At 43.9% G+C, this 14,826-nt stretch overlaps 1 non-coding gene across 1 annotated transcript; it reads right to left on the reverse strand.

Annotated features, from left to right (window-relative positions):
* Positions 1-13,420: 13,420 nt before the first annotated feature.
* TRNAG-ACC (transfer RNA glycine (anticodon ACC)) lies at positions 13,421-13,493 on the reverse strand. Its single transcript has one exon. It is a non-coding gene; the product is annotated as a tRNA-Gly (tRNA).
* Positions 13,494-14,826: the final 1,333 nt, after the last annotated feature.

The following is a 14,826-nucleotide window of genomic DNA, read 5'->3' on the forward strand; positions in this document are numbered from 1 at the left end:
CCTCTCTCACCTGGGCCGTGCAAAGCCCATTAGGGGCACCTCCTGCCTCCCACTCTGCCTGAGGGTTTCCCCCACCGTAGTGGGCTTGGCTCCTTTGACCATGACAATAGGAGATTAGAGCTGGAGAGTGAGGGCAAGTTGGTTGGCCTTTTTTTGCAGTTCGCATTTCCTAAATCAGGAAGCATGTAGCAGTGGGGACTAGACAGTAAGAACACACACATCCTGGAACTGTTGGTCTGAAATACTTAGGGTATTTGGTGTGAAAAATCTGGGTATAACTGCAAAAACAAACAAACAAACAAAACAAAACAAAACAAAAAAAACCCCCAAAAAACCCCCAAAACACCTAATCCAAAAATCCGAATTTTCTACAACAAGCAGCATTACGAAAGAAAGGCCAGCAAAGAGAGCCCAGAACTGGTTATGGAGCACCAACCAGGTAAACTCATTAGGTGGAGCCATCTCTTCCCTTTGGGAGAACATTGACATTTAAGCTCTGGCTTCTTGGGATTCAGCTGGAGGACTCTTTGGTGGAATGCAATGACTCCTTCCTTCCTCCCCGAACTGAAATCCAGGCTATTACAATTCCAAATGGACACAGAGTGCTGCCAAGTTTATAGGAAATTGGAATGACAGCATAGGTTCCCACCACCAGGGAGAGCAGACGCTGAAGGCTCAGAGAATAAGTAACATTTCCCTTGTGATTCCCAAACAGGTCTATTTTTATTTTAAGAGGTTCTGTGTTTTCATTCAGCTTTGTGAACTGAGGACTCCATATGGAATTTTCACCAGCTCTCGTCAAATAAAAGTGTGCAGCTTCTCGGCAGTGTACTGATAGAGCCATGACGGTAGGTCAGAAGGAATTGCAGAACACACTTCTGAAGATCTGTGAGTCGTCACCAGACTGATTTTCAGTGGGTACCTTCTAGGCTCATGGCACAGAACAGTATCAGTTGTTAAATCCACATACAAGAGATACTGTCTTTGACATGGTATGGCCCATCATGGAGGGGGAGGGTATAGCTCAGTGGTAGAGTGCATGCTTAGCATGCACGAAGTCGGGGTCAATCCCCAGTACCTCCATTAAAAGAATAAAAGAAATTAAATTAACCTAATCATACCCCCCCCCAAAGTCATAAAGTAGCTGCTCTGAGGTGGACAGCTTGAATTAATTTAACATATATGAAATACATATATATTTTTTATTTCAAGTGCAGGACTTCAGAGGAGGAAAAAGGGGGAAGAAAGAGACTCATAAGTAAGTCCCCGTGTATAAAACAGGTATATTTTTATTAGAAAATTTTAGAAAGATTTCTTGAAAATATATATTATTAATAATTATTTGAAACAATTTTGTTTGCTTATTTATGGTATTCTTTCCAGCTTTTTCAAATCGAACCTCTCCCCCCATGTTCCCCCTGCAGTGGAAGTGCCACAAAACATACGTCCAGAACCAGAATAGTGCCTGAGACGTAGTAGGTGCTCAGTAAATGGTTCCTCCCCTCATTCGTCCAACAAACAGATACCTTCCTTCTCCTTCACTTTTTAATGGGTTAATTATGAAAAGAACAAAAAGGTTAGTTATGAAAAAAGACATTGTGCATTTTTATGTGGATGACTGGGCTTTCTTTGCCCTTGTGGCTGCTTGTTTGGCCTCAGGCCACACGTGAGCTGGACACTGTGCAGCATCATTTGTTTATCAAGGATTTGTCTGCTCTGCACCACGCACTGTTTAGGGAGACAATATCCTGTATCCGTGGAACTCACAGTGCAGTGGGGAGAGATGGACAGTAAACAATAAACTCACATTCTGTCAGCTGGGGATACACATTAGGAAGAGAAGTAAAGGAGGCCAGAGGGGCAGCGGGGGAAAGTTTTTGTTCGGGGGCAGGCACTGGAGAGCCACTTGCAGGAAGTGAAGGAGCAGACTTTGAAGGCAGCTGGGGGAGGATCCCTGTGGACACTGCTGGGCATTTGCTTGGCTTGTGGACGGGGGAGGGGGCAGGAGCACAGCCGGGGGAGGGGTGCAGGAGGTGAGGTGGGAGAGGAGGGTTTGGATGCTGCTATGGACGTGGACTTCTAGTCCACATGAATTGGGGAGCCCCCAGAGGGTCTAGAACCAAGGGGTGTCCTGACTTGACTTAGGTTTTCCCGGGTGAAGAGACTGAGTGGGTGGGTTGGTGAGAGGAGAGCGGTGACCTAGTCAGGAGGCTTCGTAGTAACTCGGGTGAGAGGGCCGTTTTCCTGGACCAGTGGAAGTGGTGAGAAGTGATCGGGTTCCAGATAGGCTTAGAAGGCAGGCAGTAGGATTCGCGGCTGGGTTGGAGATGGGGTGTGAGAGAGGGAGCTTTCAGACTGAGAATACCCTGGTTGTCTAGTGAGAGGGGAGAAGCAGGTTTGGGAAGGACTCAGGAGTTGATCTGGGGCCGTGTCTTATGTTCAGCTGTTGGTAGAACGTGTGTGGCCCAGGCCTGGTAGGCGGTAGGTGGGATCCTAGCTTGTCACCTCGCTGGCGTGATGACCACTCAGTCCCGACTGGCCAAGGGCCTAAGAGCATTGGGCCAAATGTGGGGCCAGTGTCAACAAAGTGGTCACAAACTGTCAAGTCTGGAGCAGTGGCCCTCCTGAGATACCAGGAAAGGGAGCCTCGGAGTTCCCACCTCTCTGAGTCATCCTCAGGGGCCTGGTTTAGTCTCTTGCCTTCATGTTAATGTCCTTTTCCTTTGTGTCTGTACCCTCATGCTATTTATTGATCAAAGAACCACCAAGTGACTTATTTTTAACAAGACAGAAGACCACAACGTGGAAGTTAATTTGGGTTTAAACATTTGGCTTTTTACTGCTAACTGGTGGTCTGCAGTCTAAGACACCCAAAACCACCCTCCTTTTAAGTCCTAGTGAAGAGTGGTCCTAGGTCTGGGAACCTGCAGTGAGTGACAGGTATGGCTGACACAGCCAGGCATCTGGTCCTTCTTTGCAGTCTGTGGTGGCCGTGAAGATGGGTGTCCAGCAGGAATGCCCGAGGAGCTGCCGCTGTCTCCTCTGAAGGTAGAATTAGCCCTTTCCAACCTTGGGAGTCTCTGACGTCCCAGTTCCTTTATGACTGTTAACACTACTATCCTTGTCCCCAGGGATCCTGTTTAATCAGCTGATGGATTCCTTTTTCCTTGAACCTAAATCTGAAGCCCATGGGCTTTTCCCATAGTATAAATAGCACGCTCTTCCAGGGCATATTGTCTTACTCACAGGAAATAGTCTCTGAATTACATCACAGACCAGTTCTACTGTATTCTGTTGACGTTTATTTGTGGAAATATTGTGGGCATGACATGGTTCCTGTCCCCAATAGTGAGTATATCCTATCCATGTTCAGGATTTTAGAGCTAGATTCAGAGCTGGGAGAAACACAAGGGAGTGAAACTCTAGGACATTTTGCCATCCTTTCACTGTTGAAACGTTAGCAAAACTTTTTTCTAAGCTTATAAAGATGGGTAGATGGCAAAGCATGATACTTTTCCTTATCTATGCAATATGCTGAGATGATATTTATCTTTGAAAAATTGATTAGGGGGCAAGGAGAGTAGGGTAGATCAGTGTTCAGAAGCCTCAAATCATCTCTCAGTATCCACTCTTCTTTTCTTCTATGGTAGTAACATAGAACCCTCAATTTTAGGATAGGTGTATAGCCCCTTGGCATTAAGACTGCGTTTCTCAGCTTCCCTTGCAGCTGGATCGGCCATGAGACTGAGTTCTGGCCAATCTGAGTAAGTGAAAGTGTCTGATGGCAGCTTCTAGAAACTCCACTTAAGAGGCATTATGTGTATATACTTTGTGCCTTCTTCACGTCTTCCTCCATCGTGCTTCCCGAGACGTGGAAGCTGCCATGTTGGACCAGGTTGAAGCCATGCATGATAAAGCAGCAGGAGAGAAGGTGCAGCCTCCCACACCCTGACCATCTTCGAGTCCTTGTATGTGAGAGAAGAGAACTTTTATCATATTTAAGGTGCTGTTACTTGAGATTTTCTGGTCCTCACAGCTGAGCCTAATCCCAACAAATACAACCAACTGAGCTTTTCTCTACTTAGAGGGCTCAGGGCTGTGCCCCACAGTGTCATTCTTAGCTGAGGAGAATAGCGCAGTGGTTTTTGCCAAGTCACCAGTCTTTAGTGTCTCCAAGATATTGTTCTGTATCAGTAAGATCATTCTTCATAAAAGCCTAGCCCAGTGAGCTTCACTTATTACCTGAGGACCGAAAAGGGAAGATAATGGTATTGGATCTAACATGATTGGAGCTCACATCCCCGCAGTAGCAGGAACTTGTCCAGCATGCACCGTTGTCCTCCACTTTTGTGTTTTTGTCAGTTGGATTCTAGCTAGAGATGAATAAAGCCAACAGAGTTTCTAAAGGCAGATAAGAGGGGCGGCCACCACTCTTGAAGGCTGGTTTTTATTATTACAGAAGTAATACATGTAAAAAAGTCAAATGCTACAAAACTATGTGCAGGAAGATATATCCCGTATCCCCAGTCCCACTACCTAAAAGTCATTGTGTCAGAAGCTTTGGGGTGTCCTTCTAGAATTTTTTCCATGTGCACAGAGCCCTTTTAAAAAAAGTATAAATATATAGATGTACATAAACATAACACAAACGGGAGCGTATTACACACACTGTAATGTACTTTGTACATACACAGTATCTCATTGTACAGTAGATGTACCATAATTAATTTGACCAGTCCCGTTAATGCATTTGTTCCAGAGTTTTGCCGTTATAAATGCTGCTGAACAGATTCACTTGTTTTGTCGATCTTTGTACGTATGGACCAGTATATCTGTAGGAGTAATTCATAGCTTGAAATTGCTAGGTGAAGTGGTATGTTAAATATGTAAGCAGTGCCCTCTGCATTTATACTCCCACTGACAGTATCAAGACTGCTTTTTAGACTTGGTTCCCATCAGGAGCTACAATTTAACATCCACTCTACTTCCCATTTACTTACAACTTTTATTGGGGTTTCTGTTCAGAGAAAGCAGGACATCTGACTTGTCAAAAGACAAATGAGAAGCAGGTGAGTGATCTGCTTCAGTATAATACTGTGTATCGTTGTAAGGGTATTGTGAGTAGAATTTCCATCTTCTTGCTGCAAATATGCTAGCAATGATTCCTGTTTAAGGTATGGGCATAGTGAGCGCTCAAGAAATGAAGGAGCTAGCCGAAGAGCTTTGGGGAGAAAGGATCAGGGGTGCAACTAGGAATATAGAGGCCAGTCTTCTAGATTCCAGGCTCCAGAGAAGTTATTCCACCACAAAGACAAAAGGGACTTTGTTTGAATAACATTGGAAATAGAAAGTTACCTTATATAAGGGCTGGGAGAAGGTGCACATTTAGGGCTTATTCAGCATCCTGTGATCTCTAACCATTTAACACTTTCCCTCTTTTCTCAGGATGTTTTAAAAAACCACCTTAGAGTATGCATTGGTGGTAGGGTGGTGATGATTTTGTTTGTTTGTTTGTTTGTTTTTTTATGTTATCTCCACTGCCCAGAAAGCTGCTTGGGTAAATGCTTGGAGCAAAAGAAGAAGCTTTGCATCTGTTCTGCTGGTATGTTCATGCTCGCTAGACTCCTGCCTGTGGTCCAGCTGAAGAGTTCCTTGTATCAGAGGAGGGCACAGGGAGTTGGAGCATTCCCCCACAGCCCTGGCCCCCATCCCCCGCACTGGTAAAAGGGCAGCTCAGAAGCCCAAACCCCAGCCTCACTTGAGGAGACAGGCCCTGCCCAGCGTGCGTGGCCAGGCTTTCTTGGAAGTAGGTAGCACCCTCTCCTGGGCTAAATCCAAATGTTTTCTGTTTGTCTGAAGTCATCCAGAATAATAACTGGCATTTCCCTTTCTCTGGCAAGCTCTGCCCCATCACTGCCCCCTCCTGGCCCCTTCTGCTTTTTATTCGAATGATTCTCTGGACTGTTTGCAGATCAGTCAACATTGGACATTGGAGATTCCAGGTAAGATTCATCAGGGATCAAGAAATTGTTTGCGTACTTACTATGTGCAGGACACCAAGGCAGGGGTGTGAATGACAAGAAGTGAAAGCTTGTAATCAGTATCAGTAAGGAATGGGAAGAATGAAGAAGTAAATGCACACGAAATACTATTTTAAGCAATAACAAGACAACAAAAGAGCCGGAGGGACTCTGTATATGGCAGAAATCTTAGAGTGGTGAGGTGATGTTTGTTACCTAGCAGTCTCTTCCTGAAATGCCAGATGCTGGGAAAGGAATTGCCAAAAGGATATGGGGGTCAGTCCTCACCCCAAAGAAGTAGTCTCTGGAAACAGATGTACTGGAAGTTTCTTTTACTGAACCAGTTAACATATGACTACAAATTTTAAGCCTTTAGGGTCCCTCTCCCACCTACCACCGCTTCCTACATTCTTATCTTTTCTTCCCCAGACTTTAGTTTCTCACTGAAATTCACAGAAAACTAAGAGATTTTGATGGCGCCTTCTCAATTCTACCCAGTTTTCTAGTTTAATTCACCCAGACATTTATTCTAATTGGCGTGTAAGTTCTGCTTTATTTAACTTCGTCTGCATGCTAGAGACCATGGGCATTGTTCATTTAATCTCAGAAGTCAAGGATTATGTGTCTGTTTTGCTTATACTATTTTTAGTGCAACAATTAAAAAAAAAAAAAAAAGAATAATCTGTGACTTAGTGGGTCCTTACCTGAAGCCAGGCAGAAAATAAGGTTGCATTCTTTTATCTGATGCTCACCACTACCTGATGGGTAAGGACTATCTTTTCTTACCCCTGTTTTCACATGTGAGGGATTTAAGGTTCACAGATGTTCAGTAATGTGCCCAAGGAGCAGGGATGGGATCTGAACCCGGAAGTCTAGCTGTCAGGGTTTTGTTTTTATCTTCAGTGCATATTGCCTGCCTTAGCATTTGCAGGTAATTAATAAATGTACGACTAAGGAAATAATCATGTTACCAGGTAGCGTTCATTTCATAAAGATGCCTTTTGGGTATCATGCAGTTGAGCTGGGAGGAAGTAAAGCATTTCTGATGTCCTGGGAGTGCTTTGCTAATAGAAGAGGCTGTGAGAGCAGGATTGGCTTACTTAAATGACACACCCAGCACAGAACATCAGGGTCATGGCCAAGATTTATGAATGCCTCCCATGTTCCAGGAAGCACTCTTGCTCAAAACTGGCATGTGGTTTCATTTAATCCTCATGACAGTCTCACTTTACAAGACAGGCTCAGAAAAGCCAAGCAACTTGCCCAGGGTCACACAGCTAGGGACTGGGGGAGTTGGGACACTTGGCTGCTACTCCCCTGCTCTCCTCTCAGCTGAGGTACGGGATCGTCTAAGAGCCGCGCTTTCTCCGCCCCTGAGGGAAAACTCAGATTCCTTCTGTCCCCAGCTGCCCCCAACCCCTACCTGGGCCCTGAACAGATGTCCCACTGCCTCCCAAAGGGTCCCCTCTGAAGGGGGCCGGTGGACAGGAGGAAGGCCAGACTCTGCCAGGACTCTGTCAAATGTGTGTGCTGAGAAAAGTTCCTGGTCCTGAGGGTTGGCAAGAGTGTGTCTGCTCCAAGCAAACCCCGAAATAGCATAGCAAGGCTCAGGAAAAGACTGCAAATATGTTTGGACTCTTAAGTCTGTAAAATGTATTCTCTCATTGTCTTTAGAAGCAAGAGTGGGTCTTGTAATTTCACAGTACCTAACTCTGCTGCTCGCACCATCAGTACTTCATAAATACAAGGAAGGAAGGAAATGGATGGATGGATGGATGGATAATGGACAAGGAGAAGGCAATGCCTGTGTTTAGGTAGGAGTCTGCTCAGGAACCTCTTTCCTCCAGATACATATATAAAATAATGGTTCCGGTTGCTCTCTGAAAAATATCCGTAAGCTGTGTTACCAACTGAATTTTGAGTGTGGGGCTCTGGGGACAGAATGCCTGGGTTCAAATTCTTCCTCTGCCTCCCCTAACTAGTTATCTGCAGCAGGTCACGGAACTGCTCTGGGTCTCAGTGTCTGCAGTAGGGTTGTTGTGAGTTCATGCAGGTGATGCGCCTGGCTCCAGTGACCAGTTGGTAAATGCCAGGTATGGTCATGGCAATGCCAGCGTGGTGCCAGGCCGGCTAGGATCAGTGCAGCCCCCGTGCTTTACAGCAGCAGCAGGGAATTGCTTCCCTCCACATGTGAGTGTAAAATTCTCAGTCCCAAGTTGAACCCGAACGTAGAGCCACCAACACCTGGCCCCAAATATAATTTCCTCTTGCTGCTCATTGCAGCCATGAGGAAATCGCTGGGGGAGGGCCAGGGAGTGCAGCGTGGCAGCCCCATAATTTCCAGAGCCCTTCTCCTAGACTGACACATAATTGTCAGATTGTTTTATGAGAGCAGCTTCCTGCCCCCTTCCTGCCTCGCTTCCAAATGTGCTCATTCCCGAGGAAGCCTCACTTCTCCCTCTCGCCCTTAATCGCTCCTTTCCTGCCCGCCCCGGGGCTGGGCCGATTTCCTAAATCACTCGAAATTGGCTTCCAGCGCTGGCGCCCAGGGTGGGCTGCAGGAGAGGCCACGTTTGTTCTAAGTGGCTGGTGACCTGGAGGTCAGAGATGCTTCGATTCTGTTTGATGTCTTTCCCAGGGGGCCTTCCTTCACCCACCCCTTCTCCTTCCCTCCTGAGCTGACTTTAATTCTAAGGTCAGGAAGAGATTAAGGAACTGAGCCCTGCTGCTTTTTCTGTCCAGTGTGGCGATGAAAGCGGCTTGGAGGTGATCAGTGCTGCCGGGCAGGAGCCCTGCCTCCGGTCCTCAGCCCTTCAGCCCCTTGCTCACCCGCACTCAGGGAGTTTCAGAATAATCTATTTCAGACTGAGCTCTGAAACATTCATCCAACGGATTTCTTTCCTTCTGGGCATTCCCCTCTCTCTCCAAAAGCCCACACTTAGGAGGAAGTGATAAGTCCTAACATTTTCAGCTTAATTTTTCCCATTTGAGGAATTTCCGAGGAAGCAACAGGGGGGCATTTTGTATTTTAACTGTATCTCTTTTTATTGCCTAAGCAATACACAATCACGGTAGTAATTTCAAGCAGAATCGTTTCCAGACGTAACCACAGTTAACGGCGTTTTGTATATCCTTCCAGAAATGTTCTAGGGACATACAAGCATACAAATGCATATATATTTTTAACACAAATAGGAGCAAATTGGACATCTTGTTCTACAACTTGCTGATTTTCACTTAGCGCGTGTTGGATGTTTTCCATTTCAGTAAATCTAGATTTACTCATAAAAAAATTGCTACATAGTGTTCCATTGTGTGAATGTAATATTGTATCTAACCAACCTGTTAATGAATATTTGGATTGTTTTTGCTTTATTGCAAACAATGCTCTAATAAGTATTGTAAACCTATATCCTATATTTTTAGAGTAACTTTCACTTAGAGGTGTATTTTTTTGGATTAAAGGGTCTGGTAAGGTAAATTTTTGACAGATGTTGTCAAATTGTCCTTCAGAAAGGTCATGCTAATTTTAAACTCCAGAATTAGTGTATGAAAATGCCTGACTGCATATACTATCACAAATACATCTACAAGCTTTTTATCATTGTCAATCTTAAAATAAATGTATTTTATTATTATTATAATTCATATTTCCTTAAGAGTGAGCTTCTAACCTTACTCCCAAATGGCCATTTATTTCTATGAACTTCCTGCTCTTGTAAATTTGATCATTTTCCTTTTGTATTATTTATCTGTATTTTATTGATTTGAGGATCTCAATATACATATAAAGGAAAAGGAAAATAATCGTTTTTCTGGCATAAGTATTATCAGTGGTTCCCCGTTGTATCAATTGCCTTTTTGTTTTGTTTATAATATTTCTTCCAGATAATATTTGAAAAATTATCTTAATGACAAATTTATCAATTCTTTTTCTTTTTTTTTAAACTTCTGGACATACTTAGGAACTCTAACACAAACTAAGATTTTTATTTAATCACCTGTGTTTTCCATCTTTTATACTTAAATCTTGAATCCTACTAAAATTTGGGGGGAGGAATAAATCACATGATAGAGGTCGACTTTATTTCTCACTCATGTAACCAGTTGTTTCCTACTGTTCATTAACTCATGCATCTTTTCTTAGCACTTTAAAAAATGAAGCTTCTTAGTATATGTGAAATTCTTTAGAGAAGAAAATAATTTTTTGTCTTCGACTAATTGTAAGGTTACTGAGACCCATCTTCCAGAAAGCAGCGCAGATTAATTGCTAGTATTTGACAGGTCTTTGTGAGGCAGATGAATCATAAAATGGATTTCCAGAGACTGTGTTCTCCATTCATTTGGTCCAGAGGCACTCGTGGCCACTTTGTGCAGTGGGTTTTGGGATCACAGAAATGACTATGAACAGTATTTGCCCTCGACGTTTACACTTGAACAGGGAAGTGTTGGGTCTTTGATTTTGCGGCGTGTGCCTGCATTCATGTGTTTCCAGTTCATTGAGGGGCCTTTGGTTCCTGGGGCCTTGAAAACATAAGAAAAGGAGATTCATATTGGCCTAATTGATTCTTTCAGGAAATAAGGTATTGAATAAGTGAAAGTTGAAACAGAACATCAGAAAGTATCATCAGGTGGCTGCACTGTCGGAATGGATGCTCTGTGTGCATGCCCGAGGGCCGTCATTTGTCACAGGAACAGAGTTCTTCCTGAGGAGAGCCCCCTCAGATTTAGAATTTCAGAGTTGAGGGGTAAAAGGGAGAATAACTATTAATTATTCTCCCCATTTTACTGAACTCAAGACAAGCTCTGAGTAGCAGAGGGTGCGATCCAGCTTTCTACTCAAGGGTTGTGGTAAATGTTGGTAACTGACACCCAGCAGCGACTCCCGGCAGCCCCGTGAATGCTGGCCTTGTAGGGGGCGAGATGCTCCCCCAGGGCAATCACGCTGTCCCATTTCCTTTCCCGAGCCTCCCTCTTAGAGACTCTGTTACAGCTTGGGGACTTTGTTAGTTCACTTGGGCTGCCATAAAAAAATTCCACAGACTGGGTGGCTTAAACAACAGAAGTTTATTTCTCAGAGCCCAGGGACCGGAAGTCCAGGATCAAGGTGTGGGCAGGACCACTTTCTCCTGAGGCCTCTCCCTTGGCTGGCAGATGGCTGCCTTCTTGCGGGGTCCCCACATGGTCTCTCCTCTGAGTGCGGGCATCTTTGATACACCTCGGTGTGTCCAAACTTCCTCTTCTTATAAAAGCACCAGTCAGATTGGACCAGGACCTTCTCTAATGGCCTTGTTTTGACTTAATCGCCTCTTTAAAGGCTATGTCTTGAATACAATCCCATTCTGAGTTACCAGGGTTAGGGCTTCAACATATGAATTGGGGACTGGGTCGAGGGAGAGAAACCATTCAGCCCATAAAAGGGACCAAACCTAGTTTGGCCATTGAGATCTAAGGAGAAATCTACTGGGTGCTACTAGGATAGATTTTCTTCCAAAATCAATAGATCTTTGTGAAGAGAAGCTTTGAGATGGTGATGTCTGGAGCAGTGGCAGCTATCTTGTCCTCATGAATAGAAAAATATGAACACAAAAACCTCTATGCTGGGTACGGTTAAGCAGAAGGATGGAAAGATCTGCAGCCTTCACAAAATTGTTGAGTTGCTGAATGACTCCTGAGACCTTCCATTCCCAGATTTCTTGTGAAGTAAAGAATAAATGTCCTGACAGTGGTTTTGCCCTCTGCAGCTGAAAAGATTCTTGACTAATATGAAACTATTATTTCTTCACTGAGCTCCACTGACTCCCAGGGAAGGCATGGCTCAGCTGTCTCATGATAATTTTAAAACATGGGGATGCTCGTTCTCTCAACAGCCTGTGAGAGCTCATCAGCCAAGAATTCATCTTAAACCATCCTTAGAGTGTTTACCTTTTCTACTGTTTATGCCGAGAGAGAGAGAGAGTTTTAGGAGTTCACTTTGTGCTAAATATGGCTTTTGTTATTTTCACAGAATTGCTCCTACGAAGTTCTAGGGGCTATCTGGGTTCTCATATTCAAGGATTTGGTGACCGGACCTGTATTCTCTCTATGCATGAAGTCTGGTTTTTACGGACCTTGAGCAGACCTCTTCTTATTCTAATCATTAGAACTGGAGGTTGGGTGTTCAGGGAGGGTTTTGATTTCCATTTTTGATCCTTCTTTATAACTCTACCCTGTTCAGTTATTTAAAACATGAATACACATTGTGGTAACTTGGAAGGGGGCAGGAAACTGAGCCCATCTCTTAATCTGTCTCTTTCTGAGTGAGAGCCCTAATATTTTTCCTCCCTTATTAGAAGCTGTTTTCTCTCTTTGAGTTACCGTTCAAGGAGGTGTTTCCCCATCATGTGACGGAAAGAAACGTGGGATGGTAGGTGCTCTGGCGTGGCAAGGAAGAAACAGTCCTTGGAGTCAGTCTGTCTCCATCTGAATTCTGCCTCTGCCACCTACCAGTTTTGTGCCCTTGGGTCCATTACCAAAGTTCTCTAAGCTTCAGTTCCCTCGTTTAGGCAATGGCGGGGATGTAGTGAGGGTTCACATCAGAGGGTTGTTGAGCGGGTGCAGGATGTACTGTCGGGCAGGGGCACGGCTCAGTGCCCAGCATGTTGTGAACACTTGTTAGGCATCTGCTGTTGCTGTTGCTCTAAGGCTTCCAAACTGTCATCATCATGGATTTTACTTTCTTGGATTTGTACTTTTTAAACTTTTAATTTTGTTATAATTTTAGGTTTAAAGAAAAGTTGCAAAGAGGTACAGAGAGTTTTCATATACCCTTCACCCAGTTTCCCCTGTTTGAACTTCTCACACTGCCGTGGACATTGGTCACAACCGAGAAACTAAGAGACATGGGGACGTTACTATTAACTAAGCTCCGGAATCCAACCCACACTGCGTTCAGTTGTCCTGTCTCCCCACATTCCCCTGGTTTGGGAGTTGCTTAGTCTTTCCTTGCTTTTCATAACCTTGACAGTCATACGGAGTGAGTCCCGGACATTTGAGTAAAAGTAGAAAAATCCATGCTACTTCCCCCAGCCTGCGCCTTTTCTGTTCCAGAGTCTTCTGAGCCCACAGACAAGAGCGGAGGGCACTGATCAAGGAGGTGAACTGCATCCTTCTCCTCTGAGGGTGTGTCTGCCTTTGGAGGAGGTCATTTTGGAAGACTCACTTGTGAGAGGGTTCTGTATATCGATGGAAGGCAGGGTGGGGTGTCCCAGGGGAAAGCTTTGATATATTTATGGTAAGCTTGGTAACTGTTAAGTCTTGCTTTTCATTTCTCTCTCTCTCTCTCTTTTTTTTTTTTTTTTTTTGGCAGAGGGGAAGTAATTAGGTTTATTTATTTTTTATTTATTTATTATTTGTTTTAATGGAGGTGCTGGGGATTGAACCCAGGACCTCATGCATGGTAAACATGTGCTCTACCCCTGAGCTATACCCTCCTGCCTTTGCTTCTCATTTGTGTTGAGTACTGAGTGACATCAGAAGCTCTCTCTGTCAGCCCTCATCCTGAACCCTTCTTCTTGGCCCCATTGGATGGCTATAAAGCTGCCCCTTCAAGCTTTAGGTGTCCAAGAGACAGAATTCATCTCTAAAGGGGAGAGAAGCTCTCCAGCTGAGCAGACCCACAGCCTTGCACACTAATACCTTCTGGGGCTTAGTACTTTTCCATTCATGGTCATGTTCCATTCAAGGACATCTGAGGCCCATTAGGTCAAGATTTACATTCTTCTCCAACAAATGGCAGTGCTTCAGAAAATTTGCTTGTTTAACATAAAGTGCAATTTAAAAAAAGTTTTAGCCCCTAGAGTACAGGAGTTTATGTGACTTCATGTGCCTCTCTCTGGGGTAGAATAAACAAAACAGGGAAATGGCAAAGTCTATAGGGTTTTCCCTCCCTCCTCGTGGATGGCTTATTTTCTGTTTGTAATACGGCGGGGCAAAACTCCTTTGTAGGAAGGAAGAGGAAAGGTTGTTTTCTCTTGAACAGAGTTGTTTGTATTCCTATTCCTGGAAGCTGATTAGTTTTGGAAAACCTAACTCCTTCCTTATCATTTTTCAGTTAACTTGATTCTTTCTACTTCAAGTTGGAAAATTAATTTCATTGCCCATGTGTGTGAAGTCTTGGGGGAGGGAGCTTGGACTCGGTGGGAACTGTTTTAGAACTGTTCCTTGTGCAAACGTGTGTGTACGTGTGTGTGTGCGCCTCAGTCGTCCTCCTTAGGGCTATTGTAGCCTGCGGGGTTGATAGATCCCAGCAAAGCTTTTACGCTACCAAACCCAGAATCCAGGGTGAAGGGATATCCTTGGAGTCGGGCAATTCTTCCCACAGTGAATTTCAGAGATCTTAAAATTAAAAAAAAAAATTTTTTTAAACAGCTTTATTGAGAAGTAATTTACATACCATAAATTCACTCTAAAAAATAACATCTCAGAGTGCTGTACAAATGTCAGTCATTGATGGGAATAATGCGTAGAAAAAGTTAACCAATATTTAGCTAAAGAGTTTTTCTCTTAAGTGTATTAATAAATTCAAACCGAAAAAAACTCCAAGGGATTATCAGACTCTTGGCTTGTCCTGGAGTTAAATGGTGTTAAATATTTGTAGAAATAAATCGGTCCTAAGAGGACTTTGAGATTGTTTTTTGTTGTAGTTACGCTCATTACAATGGGATCTGGTCTACATGGAACCAAAACTTCCTGCTAGTACAGCTTTGTTAAAATTCACACATCTATCAAAGATTTTAACTGCTGCTTACAGCTATTTTTTGGGAAA

The sequence above is a fragment of the Camelus dromedarius genome, chromosome 3 (genome assembly GCF_036321535.1).
Source record: "Camelus dromedarius isolate mCamDro1 chromosome 3, mCamDro1.pat, whole genome shotgun sequence".
Classification (NCBI taxonomy): Eukaryota; Metazoa; Chordata; class Mammalia; order Artiodactyla; family Camelidae; genus Camelus; species Camelus dromedarius.